This window comes from Anas acuta, chromosome 27, assembly GCF_963932015.1.
Source record: "Anas acuta chromosome 27, bAnaAcu1.1, whole genome shotgun sequence".
NCBI lineage: Eukaryota > Metazoa > Chordata > Aves > Anseriformes > Anatidae > Anas > Anas acuta.
The window spans coordinates 3,437,963-3,452,373 of NC_089005.1; the positions used below are offsets into that span (position 1 = coordinate 3,437,963).

General features: G+C 42.5%; 1 long non-coding RNA gene across 3 annotated transcripts in view; it reads right to left on the reverse strand.

Annotated features, from left to right (window-relative positions):
- LOC137845270 (uncharacterized) overlaps positions 1 to 14,411 on the reverse strand; it is a 190,024-nt gene that overhangs the window by 46,587 nt on the left and 129,026 nt on the right. For 2 of the 3 annotated variants that reach the window (XR_011090151.1, XR_011090158.1), the window contains exon 4: positions 11,252 to 11,406. This is a non-coding gene — a long non-coding RNA (uncharacterized lncRNA). Of the gene's footprint in view, positions 1 to 10,105; positions 11,073 to 11,251; positions 11,407 to 14,411 lie in introns of those variants that run through there. The other variant, XR_011090155.1, reaches the window with a different exon arrangement.

The window sequence follows — 14,411 nt, forward strand, 5'->3', positions numbered from 1 at the left end:
AGCACAGCTAGGAAGGCTGACCTCCAGAGGACTCTGTACAGCTATTAGCATGAAGAAAAAAAGGGCTTTGACAAAGTATAGATACAAACAGAATAGATGGGGAAAGGGAGAGGAGAGGTATTTATATAATTCCATGGTTTATGTCAGTGCCAAATGGGAAAAGCCAGAGTGATAACAGGTAGGGTAATTGCTAGCCCAGAAGAGAAATAGAATATCTTTGGTAGCCAGTTGGGCTTATATTTGAACATGGAAAACAAACACAATTTAAAAAATAATCTGCAAGAACAATCAGTTCAATATTTTCCTTTAGTAAAACACAACAAAATAAAGTCTCTAGAGTACACCCTCCCCAAGATCCTCAGCTTTTTTTTTTTTTTTTTTTTTTTTTTTGCCTTTTGTGCACTTCTGTCATTTCCCCTTCCAACGCTACGGAAAATGGTGCAAGTGCTTTCCAGGCACGGCCTTGTGTGCTGGCTCCATGCAAAGCAAACAGGTTTGCTTAGGCCAAATATTTGCTTGTGCTGGTTTTAGCTGCACTGATTTCAACAAGGTTTCAAAGGACAATGACTGCAGTCAGCGGTGCCTCTGCCAAGTCACGCTAGTTGAGGCTCCAAACCTGTGTTTCAGGGTGTGAGCTGCCTGTATTGCTCTGACTTTCACTGCTGGATTGCGGTTCTCTGAACACCTTGGGCACAAACAAATTCTGAAGCTGAAATCAGTGGCAGAATGAACCAGGCATCCAGCTGGGATGCATTTACTGTTCAGTACGGGTTCACCTGCATGACCGCAGGTGGTGAAATCAGTGGAATATCACCAGTAAGAACCACCTGGCCCATAAGAACCACCACTACCAATTCTTATCTGGGCAGAAACCACCTACAAATATCAGACACAAACTCTTAACAAATTTTACCACACGTCTCTCAATTTCATTTTAAAGCATTACGGATGTGTTATTAGTCCCCATTTATGTCTCTGCTTCTGGTGTAACCTTGCCCGTAACGCCTACCTAAAAACCATGTTTTAGCTCACACTGTATAGACTTAATTAAAAAAAAAAAGCGAATCCGCATGTTTAAGAGTCTCACAGACTGATTCTCAAATCTTGTTTCATCAGGGCATCACAGTAAGTACAAGAGCCCAAAGGATCCCTCTGTAATATTTATACCGTGCTGTGCCTGCTTGCCCAAGGCTGCTGAAATTTTCATTCAAAGACGAGGCAGTAAAAGCAAGCAGTTTTGTACACCAGGAGTGTGTGCACCAAAAAGGAAAGGGGGGACCTAACCCATCTCAGTTCTTGTTGGACTCTCAGCATAGATTTATACATAATTCTTTTATTCTCAACAGGTTCTTGAACAAGAAACCTGTGAGAGAAAAGTCAATCAGCCATTCACTCCAACACTATAATCTGCCTACCGACTACCTTATGAGCAGCTGTAATTGTAAAAATCTCTCCTTTGAAACTCAGTAGATAACTCCCTTTGTTCTTCAAGTGCATCATGCATTATTCCTAGGTTCATGACAAATGCCTCTGAAGAAAAGATCTCCAGAAAGCCCTGTCACACTGACTACGTTCTGAAGAGCTCTTGAAGTATTCATGCAACGCTGTAAAGCATTTCCAAGGCAGCCTTTACATATCTGTTACTCGAGGCCACCCGTTTGGTTTCAAGTATGGGAACAGTTCCTCCAGTTTTAGGTACAAGACTGCCTCTTGTTTTCACATGCGTTCATTACAGATACTCCCTCAAATTGAGGAAAGAAACAAAGGCCTGTCTGTACAGCTGCCTCAAACACCTTTGCACCAGCTGCACTTGTCCCTGGGTACTCCCAATAAACAAACAGGATTCAAAGATCCTCTTCTGGTCATCACAACACAGATGGATGCAGAAAACAAGCAAAAAGGAACCAAACTAAGAAACTTTCAATAATTTCTCCCTCTGGGAGTGGCTATGGGTACCTTTGTATGCAATGAGAACTAAGAACTTCTTTTGTCCTACTTGACTTCTTGGATTCTTTCTGATGAGCTTGGACCCCACTGAATTTTCACCAGGAGCTCCCCGATACACACCTCTCCTCTCAGCGAGGACAGCTTCCTGCACGAGAAGCCACAAAATCATCCCAACTCCTATTTTCCTTTTATTTTGTTCGTGCTCAGCCATCTCTGTTGCTGACTAATTACTTCGGAGGCACCAGCAGCATGCAGCCCTGTGAACCCTCCCATGATGAAGCAGTGAGACCGAGGTCCCATTTGCAGGACAGGGCCCCTTTTACAGTGAGAGCATCTAGACAGGCAACTGGTTTATAGCAGCAATATACAGTAATTCAGATAATAACTCTCAGGAAAGGCTTGGTACCAGGAAAAATGAGTACCATCGGCAGAAAATAAAGTAATAAGCTAAAGGAGACGTTTCACAGGTGATCTTTACAAGATGGGTAGCCTGGAGAAGTCCATTAAAGAGACCATGAGTGTCTTTCTTCACTAACATGCCTGAAATCTAGCTTTCCATCTCAGTCTTTTACTCGCTGGCAGTTTCTTCAAAGTGCAGTCTAACCATGCTGACCTTAGCTTGCCCTTTACAACGGAAGCTGTGTGGGCTGTAATGCTGGAGCATCAGCCCCACTGGGCTTGCTTTGGTGCTGACCCCACTTGCTCTCTGCTCTTGGTCAGACAAGCTGTCACCGTTCCCATCCTATGACACGCTGCTCACCCCAATTGTTTGAGTGCTAAGAGACTGTATTACAACAATGGCCTAGGTCACCTGCTGTGCTGTCGCTTTCCATGGGACATACAGCAGGATCTTATGGCTTTTATAGCTTTATTTCGAGTAAGTGGGAACTCCAGGCTGCTTCTGCTGTCAGTGTGCTACTGGAACGAGAAATCTCAGCTGGGATAAAGCACAAATTCAGAGGTGATCCCTATTCTAGATCAGGAAGCAAATGAGACAGCTAGGTGGTGTGAAAAAGGATCCTCCTCATTTAATGGGACTTAAGAGGGATGGAGAAATTCGGGTAAAGTTGGAACGAGTGACAGAGCCAAGGGTCGGGCTCAGACCCCACTGTTCTGAGCCACTGAATTTGCTGATGAACCCTGAATTGGCAAGGGGTTCAAGGAAAAGGGGGAAAAAGCAAAACAACAAAGCAAAGAAAAAGGTTCCTTCAGGAACAGGAACACCTCTGATGACTTCACCATGTGGAAGGGTTTAACAAATGGACTGCTAATTACCTCAAATGAGTGAGTTGGCCATAAACCATGGTTTAAGCATGGGCTGACCACCTGACACCTGGACATTATTCCCAAAGCTTGGTGTAGGGAAGGACCAGATGCAGAACTGCATTTTGCGAGTAGCTCAGCAGGCTGCACCGTTTGCAAGAATCAGCCATCAAGGACTGTGAATGGCCCTTCAGGGGAACTGCACCACAATCAGGGGAAAACAGATTTGGATTTCTTTTAGGCTGAATCAGAAAAGTTTCCAAATATTTCTTAACTCCAGCCTGGTTAAAAGCCTGGCTCCCGTGGCTGGAGCCATGCCTCTACTGTGTGCATCTCGCAGCGGCAGCTACGTGGTGCTCAGCGCTTGCCAGAATTACCCCTTCAACCCCTCTGATAGCAAGGATTTGTGAAAATAGAAGCACTTAGTTGAGCAGGGAACATTTTCAGTTAGCATAAACTTGTGTGACTCCTGTGAAATCAATCAGGCTACTTGGATTTTGATCCTCTGTACTCCCTCCCACACTCCTTTCCCCAGTTTCAGGAACAGACCTACATAATGAATGTCTATAAATGTAAATTAGCACTTAAGCGCTAATAATTACTATATTTGATCGCCTGTAAGCAGCTACAGTTTTATATTTGTGCTTCTTGATGTAAAGAAAAAAGAAGAACATTTTAGGCACAGTTATTCTTTACGAAATGTATCAAAAGACTTTAAATGATAAATCCTTAGATATCTGATTTCATTATTATTATTATTTGGTCTTGATTAACTGTTTCCATTTACGTCATTTACTACAGAAGAAAATGCTGGTTGCCAACTGGATTAAACCTATCCTCTGTCTTAAAAAGTTATGCTTCCAAACGACACTTAAAAGACTTCTCTTCCACAATGTTTGTCCATGATGAGCAGGATCAGGACTCCCCCTCTACCCCTGAGCTTCTAAGCTCAGTGAGCTGTGAAATAAGATGTAGTCCTTGCTCCACACGACACACAGCTTAAATACACACCCTTAACACTCCCCAAATCAGGCATGATTTGCATTCTACAGATGAAGTGATGAGGCCAAAAGAGACAAAAAGACTTGCTCCCAGTCCTGAACTTACTTAGTAGTAAAGCCTAAATTTAAACTTCTTTTGAGCTCCAGTGAAAGGGCAGAAAAAATGACTCCCCACAAACAACAGCGCATTATCTGACCAAGTTCTCTGTTTGATATTTCATAGCAGGTATTTAGCACTATACACAAAGAATATGAAAGGAATGACTGATGGTTACTTTCTCTTTTCTCTCCTTCACTCTCACCTGAAAAATCTAGCTTAGACAGATTTTTCATGGTCCATAAAATCTGTCTCAGATGAACAAGTACATTTCCACGTAAGGAGCCATCTCATGCACACTCTGCTGATAAAAACTGCATAGTTGATAACTGATTATATGCCAATCACAGCATCATGGTTTGTTGGCTTGCAGAAGACAGGCATGTTTCTGAACCTTATTATACATGATCCCCAGAATTCTTTCTTTCAAAACAAATTCCATGTGGTGTGGTGAAACGCCTGCAAACTTCAGAGCAGCAAACTAATTTCCATTTCAGAAAAAAAAAGAAAAAGATGAAATGATGCCCCAGTTAATTTTTCTACTCATTCAGAAACATTACAAACAGAAGAATAAAGAAAAAAAGAGGCAGGGGAGAGGAACACATATTAAGGCTATTAAGGTTGGGCTTGAGTAAAGAGAAGAGGAATTTGGTTTGTTGGTGGAATGTGGAATAAGAGCGACTTTACCACGGTGGGCTGTGCTGCAAAACCTGAAACGGGGCCAGAATGCTGCAGAGAGGTTTTCAAAACCACAGTGGTGAACTAATCTCACAAACGATAGATAAACCTAGGTCATATTTGTTTAGGTGAGTGCTTCTCCTTCACACAGCCCAAAGGCAGCACGTCAGAAGAGAAGGATGGTCTTGAGGTTGTCTGAGTTGTTCACAAGAACTGGACTCAGAACTCGGACCTGTCAAATTCTTGGATAAATTCAGACTTACCGCCTTACAGACTCCTCATATGGCTCAACTTTAGGAGCCTACAGTAAGCCAAATAGCCACCTAGACTCTGTATTTCCCTTACATTCAAGGAAAAGTGAGACGTCCCTCAGAGCAGGAGCCTACACCACTAAACAATGTGCTAAAGAGTCACTCCTTGTCTCATAATGAGTGGAAAACCCTCTTCTGCTACCACATTGACTTCATCTTACTAGCTGACAATTCCTTGGTGCAGGGATTTACTACAAATTTCCATGGCTTTACCCCAGACAGAGCTAAGACTTCATGGGACTTTGGCATCTATTCCATCCCCTCTGTAATCACATGAATTATTTCGAATTAGCTTACTGGGGTCTTAGCTGCGAGTTAAGTTCTGCACCTTCTGCTCATATCTGAGCTAAAGATGATGATCATGGCATTTATTGGCTATAGTATCTCTTTTTTTAGCACATTTATTAATGACTAATCCTCATGTGAGCGCTAGGCACCTTTGTGCTAGTCTTTTCATGCTTGCATTCATTTAACCAGGGCCAGAGATTAATTTCCTTTGCATTATCATTGCAGTGGTGACCTGCAGTAAATGTTGAGTTATGGCCAAACTTATCACGAGATACTGTTGCTGTTCATCATATCCAGCAATAATTCTCATTTTTACTCCATAGCTCAAAATGGGGAAGCAGCGAGATTCCTACAGTAAATCTTGCGAGATATTGTCTGTTAACATTTAATGCGTGGCACCATGGCGTAGTAAATAATTCCTTTTGTGAAACACCTAGAACTTATCCCATTTTATTATTCTTTGAACAGCGGCAAAGACAAAACCAAAATCCAGCTTGTCCTGGGTATTAAATGATATCACTGAGATCATAAACTTCTCCACCTCACATGTACTAGCAGTGAGTGACATTCAGCTAGAAAATTTGGATATGCATTTTTAAGGGCCCCAATGCCTCCCTCCCCCTTTTGTCTTTCTGGACCTCATCATCCCCACGTGGCATGCACTCTGCCTTCCACAACCATCTTTAATGTCTAGTGCTATATACTGTAATGAAACTTCTTACAATCAGACACTGAAAAGTCATCATTTTAATGACTTCACAGAGCATAATTGGTATTGTAACATGTACCTTAAATAGGTGTTTGAGTGAGACATGGCTTCATTATCTTCACCCTAGAATCAAATTGCCCCCTCCCAAATGAAATAATACAATTTAATTCAAGAGATTATTTGCTTCTACAAAAATTTATCCATAACAAATTCTTTTTTTTTTTTTTCTTCTTCTTTTAAACAGATTTCACAGAATCATCTAAGCTGGCAAAGACTCAAAGATCACCAGGTACAACCACCAAGCTGAGTCCCATCACTGAACCATGTCCCTTAGTGCTGCATCCATGCATCTCTTAAATACCTTGTAGAGATCTACCAAATTGTTTATACTTAGATATATCACAGACTTGAAAGCTTACAAAACAGCCTAAAGGCTGGTCCAGCTTGACCAGTTCTGCCTCTGAGTGGCAATAAGAGATGCTATTTAGGCAGAACATCTGAATCATGCCATTTCTTTGGTCTGTTCTCACATTTCCCCTGCATCCAGGATTGCTGTATTAAATAACTCTTCTAGCACCCATTTATGTATTGTCTACAAATTTGTCTAATCCATTTGAACCTCCAACACTGTTTGCCTCTGCAACCTCCTGTGATAGCAAGTGCCAGAAATCCACTACCCTCAGAGTAAAGTATCTGTTTTAAACCAATTTCTTAATTTTTATAGTGCTGAAGTTATAGCTAAAGTATTCAGATTTTAACTTGCCTAAAAAGAAAGAGGGCATTAACAGATTCAAGCATTTGCATTTTAAAATGAATTATTGTTTCTTCTATTACTTTAGACAGAAAAATGAAAACCAAAGCACACGACCGGAACTCATTTATGATGCAAACACAAACTTCAATCTAAGTATGCACTTGGAGGGTTTGAGGGAAAAATACCAGTAAGGAAGAGGAGTATCAACATGGAATTCAGTAACTAAGGTCACACAAAAAGGCTATTTTACATGTAAAGTGAGAGTACAGAGGGCAGCATGTGATGAAACCAAAACAAACCTCAAACTCACACTACAATATGTATTGATAACGTGCAGCTTCCTTTTCCTTGTGCCTTTGTGCCTTTAAAAACAGAGGATAAATATTTACTCTGCTGAATGCACACAAAATGACTATGCTGTGTGCTACTTTTAGCCAAATTTCATCTTCTCAGTATAGTACTGCAACAAGATACCATCCCATATTTGAACATATGCTTGCTTCATTAGCACTTTCACTTGCAGGGGAGAGAGATTGAATGCAGTTTCTGTGAACACTGCAAAAGATGTATGCCAGTATAGATGGAAACACTAATACCCCGCAGTGACAAATCACTGTTTTATTTTAATCTCAAAGTTCTTTATCATGGATTGAAATAATCCAATTTTTCATGAAAGAGACTCAGGCACATACAGATCTAATCATCATAATTGAAAATAATAATTTTGTTGGAAGAATGTGTTAAGACTGATCAATAAGAAATCTTCGTGGTAGGCAGCATACAAACAAACTAGAAGCAGTAGCCAATTCCTGTCTCAAAGAGCTTATGACCCAAGTATGAAAGTATCAGTGACAGATCCAAAAGCAGAAACTAAAAACAGAATAAAAAAGGCCCTAAATGGATCCAGATGGACCCTGCCCAGTATCCTGCAGCGAGACTTCTGGAAAGCAATAAATAAACCTCAACACTGACATCTGACAAAATGCTACTGGTTTCAAAGCTAAACATTTGAGGGGAGGCTTGACTTTCTGTGCTTGGTATCGAAGTCCACCAATGGAACACCGAGACATACAAAAACGTAGCAAATTTCTCAGTAAAAATACCCAATAGAAAAGTGTTCATGATGCCTATGGAGAAGCTGGACTTTCCCCTGGGATGAAAAAAGAAACAGGGAAAAGAATGACTGGGCAATTTGAAAGTGGAGACTCTCAGTGGAGAGTTTTTCTAAGGAAGCAGATAGTTGTCCAGGTAAAGCATACACGTCACAACCACCAAAACAGAAAAATTCAGTCAAGCAGAGACAAATTCAAGAGGTATCGAAGTGCCTGTAAACTTGTATTCCTTGCCACAAAACAATCACAGGTGGAACACCTTCCATAGCTCTAATTGAAAGTCAAAGGCTCCTAAAGTTACTTCCACATTTTTGAAAGCATTGCCTGAAGTGCTTTCTGTTTGCTTCTGATCCCATAATGCAACTTCCAGTCCTCTTGTAAGCTTCCTAATCCTTTTGCAGTTACAGCTACAAGTTGCCAATATAATTTTATGTTTGATCCCCTTGCTCTCAAAATGTGCTGCTGTGCAACTCCAAATGAACTCTGTTAGCACTGACCATGAAATCACTTGCTGTGATTTGTTTGCATATATATTGAAAAATCAAGTGATGTTAGTTCAGATTTGTGAAGAAGGGGTAGGGGGAGAGAAGAGAAAAAACCTTAGTTGCCTACAATCCATAAACTCAGCAACCTGCTGCTTAACACTGCAGGGGGCTCTTCTGTTTCCTCCGTACCTTCTATCTATTTATGGTTCACATAGCAATATCTAGTAAAACAGAATTAGCTTTGAGTTTATGCAGTGGCAAGTTTATTATAGATATAAACATAGCGGTCAGAGAATAGGTCGAAGAAATGTAATGAATGGGATCATTGAATTTCAGTCTAAAACTGTGAGGAACACACAAGAAGCTGATGCTTTTTTTTTGCCTGACCCTTCACTAAAGAACATCTCTTCTATCAGCATCCCTTCTACTCAGGGAGGGCCCAGCTGACTGCTGGTGTATAACAGTGTAGCCACACTGACTTTTGCAGGACCATGCCAACTGAGGGTCTGGCACAAATATCATAATGTGAAGCCAGAGCTGACAAACACTAAGTAGAATAAAAGAATTCAATCCCGGAGAAAATGAGAAAACAGTATTCTTCATTAAGAGCACTGCGTGCTTCTACCAGCTGATCGTTCCAAAGCGATGGAGAATAAATTCTGGTCTCAGCAGTTCTCCTGTATTGCACTTCCAGACTGATAACTCCACCGCACCCAGCAGCGTTTATATTATATTTAGGAGTGGTCCTAGCAAAGGACTGGAATGGTAGGACTAGGTTGCAGTGCTACAACCCGAATTTATCACTAAGCTCTGACTCTCACATGCATTTATGCAGCTTTTCCCCTCTGAATCACCATGCTGCTCACGTGGGTGACAATTAGGAGGAGGAGGAAGAGGTGGCATGGAGCAAGTTGTGAATAGCAAATCAACGCAGCCAAGTCATCACAACATCTCGTATGTGCCCTGGATGGTGTTTTCCAGCTGCCTTCCTTCGCTGTGCTCCATCTGATGCATGCGCTATGCTCAGAATTACAAAGCACTGTAGCTGTGAAGGTTAATAATTGACAATGGACAGTAAAGAGTATCTTAGCCAAATAGCTGAAAGTCAATGATGCTAAACGCATAATTGTCCAGTACAGCTATATTTGTTTCAGGTATACTGCAGAACATTTTCTCATGCCCAAGATATTACTCTCCTGCGATCGCAGGAATATCTGAACCAGATCAGCCTGCAAATGCTTCTGGAGGAAATTGGGTTTCTCCGCTCTATTAGGAGCATTCCATTTTTATGATTAAAATCAGAAAACAATGTTCTTCCCAGTTAAAGTGAAATGTGCAAAATACGACTTTCCTATAACTAGATTTCCAAATACTTATCTAAAGTGCTCTGAAAAGGTATTAATAAATAAGGATGAAAAATGAAAGCTGCATAGCAAGCATGTTTCATAAACTATATTTGCTGTGAGTTATGGACAACATGCTTTAGAGAAATAATAATAATACTTTACACGTCTGTACAGCACCTTTCAGTTGAGAGGCTTCCATAAATAAAATGCTGAGCCTTAATCAGAACGGAAGGCATCAATTTCTCCATTACACAAAATCAGGTAAAAATCCAGGCAAAGACTAATAACCAGCCAACAGCTCAAACCGTAGCCAACAAACTTCTGCATGGACCCTTGCTGACTGAAGTACTTTGGTATCTGCTCATGATCCACTCAAAGCAAAGGCATACCAGGCTACAGCTAAAATTAAGCACATACCCATGTGGTTGGAGTTTGTGTGTTTTGGGGACTTTTTTTTTCTCACTAGGATAATTTGTTGTTCCATGGATAGGCAGAAATATAAATTGATAGATGGATTACTCAAGATTGTGTCTCATTCTGAGAAAATGTATTATTTGGAAGATCTTTACAGCAAAACAAGGAAGAACAACTGACAGATCCTAAAGGCATCTGGTTCCTGCCATCACAATACATATTAGGGAGCAAAATACTTGTGATAGTCTGGACTGAAATGATTTAATCTAGCATCGCACAGGTAGGTTTGGGCTGAAGTCCCTCAGGCACCACATAGTCAGCTGGACCTGTCCCCATTTGTATCTCAGCAGGTAAGACAACTAACAGTCAAACTTTTGGGGTGTTTGGTGACTCACAGAACACACTGCAGGGAAGAATTATGTTTTCACTCTAGTATGTGAGCATGGATTCTACAAGGGCAGACAAAAAATCCAAAAGATGAGGTACATACTGAAAATGTAATGCGACTGACAAATGGAAATAACTGAGCAGCCTTTTCTTCAACGCAACCAAAAAACCCTAGGCTCCAGGACTTTGCATCTTCCAGATCACAGAAATGGAAGAGCAGCAGGCTTTTGCGGGTTACAAATGTCTAAAAATGTGCTGTGTGGCTTGCGATGAAGGACAGCTGAGAGGAAAGGGGTACAGTTGAATTTTGATTAAAAAAATAATAATAATGAAAGTCCTTAAGGCAAAAAAGAAAAAAAAAAAAAAGGAGAGGGGGTTACTTGGCATACGGGGATATGCAGGAAGCTCTGAAAGACCAGAATAATGCACCATCAAAACACAACCTTTTTAAAAGAGTACCTTTTCTTCTCTGCTCAGGTTGTCGTCTTTTGTTCCATCTCATTTCAGTGACCATCAATACATCTGTCTTTTCCCTTCTCAGCTGGATGTGGTTGACAGTAATCCAATTGGATATAAGCCCAGATGCATTTCTTTCTTTCTTCCTTCTTTGTAATCTGTATTAAAAAAAAATCCACAGAAGACAAGCACTACTTACAATTTGAAGTCAACCTCTATTTCAAAGCGAGCCCCCGCCCCAACGGAAAATAGCACAGAAAATCTATTACACAAATGAAGCTGACAAAAATTATTTCCTTTCCCCTCAGTTTCTGTTCCCTTTTAACGTAGAGCAGGGCAACCTGACTCTGATAATCCACTCCACTAAATATAATGCATAAAAGCCTTCTGATCCATCTTTAATTAGCTAATAATGCTGAACTCTGCAGAAACAGGGCAGCCAACTTCTTGGTTCAAACACCGACCTGCTGGGGTTGGAAGGGACCCCTTGGAGATTGCCGAGCCCACCCCTGCTCAAACCAGGGTCAACTACAACAGGTTACTCGCAGTCTCGTCCAATTGTGTTTTGAATATCTCCGAGGACAGAGACCCCACGACCTCTTCCAGTATTTGATCTCAAACAATCTTTTCCTGCCAGGCGTCGCAAGCCGTGGTCTCCGTTTCCAAGCTGGCTCCGCACAGATCCTGCCTGTACCTCCTTCTGTACACCTGGGGGCGCAGGGAAGTCACCAAATCATCGACTCATTCATGTGGGGAAAGACCTCTAGGATCATCTGGTCCAACCCTTAACCTAGCACTGCCAAGTCCTACACTGAACCATGTCACGAAGCTCTACATCTACGCGTCTTTTGGAGACCTCCAGGGATGGTGATGACCCAACACTTCCCCGGGCAGCCTCTTCCAACACTTCACAACCATTTCTGTGAAGATATTTTTCCTAATATCCAACCCTGGCGCAACTTAAGGCCATTTCTCCTTGACTTATCACTTGGTGCTTGGGAGAAGAGCCCGATCCTCACCTTGCTATCCCCTCCTATAAGCCTCCAAGTGCCAGAAGACCCGCCTGCACAGATCCCCATCTGCATGCCCTTCTCCATGAAGCACTCTGCAAAATATAGTGGTTTTTGGCTGTTTTGGGTGCACAAACCTCTGTGCTTGCTGAAGCTGTGCTCCAGGCCAGCACGTACCGCGGGCTCACCCCCCTACCTGCTGAAAGTCTGCGTGACCCTCAGGGTGACCCTCGGTTTGATTAACTGCCTTTGAAAAAGTCTTTCTTCCTGATCCGATATTTCTTTGTCGGAGAGACAAAACTTCAATCTTGCGGTTTTAGAAAAGGACAACCTGGCCTTTAAAGCAAACAGATCAGAAATGGACCCCTGAGAGAAACTTTCCAAGCTGCTGTACAATTTCAGCCCCGGTTGCAGACACTCAGAGATGTGCTGAACTATCTGGGGGCAAAGGGCTGCTCTTGAATGCCTCCTGAGATCTCCTAAAATTCAGTAGTTGCCTCGCCAATCCAACACAGCCATGCTTTGGTGCCTAAGAAAGTATTCCTTAGGACTCACCTCCCTTTTTTTCTTTTGAGGTAGAAGTTAGCCATTACATCTGCAGAGAACAGGCTGAAAACACGAGTTTAATGCACCTTAAAATCTCAGCAACCAGGACAAAACAAACAATTCTCCCTCCCAGCACTCCCCTCTTTCAGCACACCTGATTCCAAATTTCTGAATATTCAGAGCCCATAATGCTGCAGGATGTTGTTTGTTTTTTTTTTTTTTTTTTTTTTTTTGCACAAAACGTGTTGCTGTTAGGGGAACGGAGGCTGACGTGTTCCCGTTAGCTTTTTCACAACTGGCCACATCTGCACCTGCAGGAACTCAGCAGGGGCCAAAGGCTGTGCAGAGGCAAGGCACAGAGAAATCGCCAGCCAGGGAGCACCTCCTGGGTTTATCCGAGCATCTGTAGGCACCGTGGAGCAGTGTGCTCAAGCTGGGGAAGCACCTCGCTGCTGCAGACAGCAGATTTCCGAGCCAGCTCGCTCTGCAACACCTGCAGAGCCGTGGGGACGTGGTAAACACAGGTTCCCTACCTTCTGGAGCTGCTGGCATTTTGTTTTCCTCAAGTCTATGTCAGCTGGCACCGATGTGCACGCAGTACGAGAGAATTGGAGATCTCTGGCTCTGCCTTCTGTCAATTTAATCGACCCTGCTCTTACATCCGTCTGCGGGACGTTCCTCTGGCCTCCCAAACACCAGCGAGCTGCGCAGGCTCTATAAACGCCTCCTCCTCCAGCATATGCATTACAAAACACACTATTTTGTGCTCTCCTGAGCCAGCCAGCAGCTCCACGTTACATAAGCTCAGGCAGAGATCAACATTTGTCGCACGGATTCCTCTTCAGGAGCTCAAGTTGACGGAGCTTTCCAGTTCTTCCCCCTTGAGATCCGTCTCGTCTGAACTTACCCTGACACGAGGGAGGCCAGAAGGCTCTGCAGGGAAGTCAAAGAGGGCAAAACTGTCCTGGGTAACACGAAGAACTGCTAGGAGAAGAGGTAGGGAAATGTAAGTCCAATTTCTACTTCCACAGACACCTTCTCATGCTTTGAAAGGGATCGTGCAATCTTTCGAGACCTGATATTCTCACTAGTGCAAAAGGTACAAGTAGTTTTCCATTCTCACTGCTGCCTCCGACACCAGGCTCGGTCAGTGCTTATTCTCACTCCGGGCCTCAGGATATCACAGCTCTAACAGCAGCCACGGAGCTCACTGCTAACAGCCAACAAACCGGGAAATGCAGCCGTGACCATTCCACAACCTCAAGTTCCCTGCTCTCAGTGGTAACGCCAGGGACTGCATCCAGCAAGAAATTTCCTTTCCCAACTTTCCAGCAGCCCTCCGCAGCCACTAACGCATGTCCAAGTACCAATTACCAGAAACAAACAATAAATAAAGTTCTCTTATTTTCCATCCTGGGCTTTATCTGCCTCTGGACAACATTTAAAATAAAACGTTTTAACCAGAGATGGTTAAAAGCCATCTTTTTATTTATTATTTACAAAGCATTATTTAACGAAGCAGGTATTTTCCCCTCTCCCGTTCCCTCCTTTGCTGTGCATCATCACCACGGTCATTAATTTTAAATAGCACTAATCACCAGCTTTTG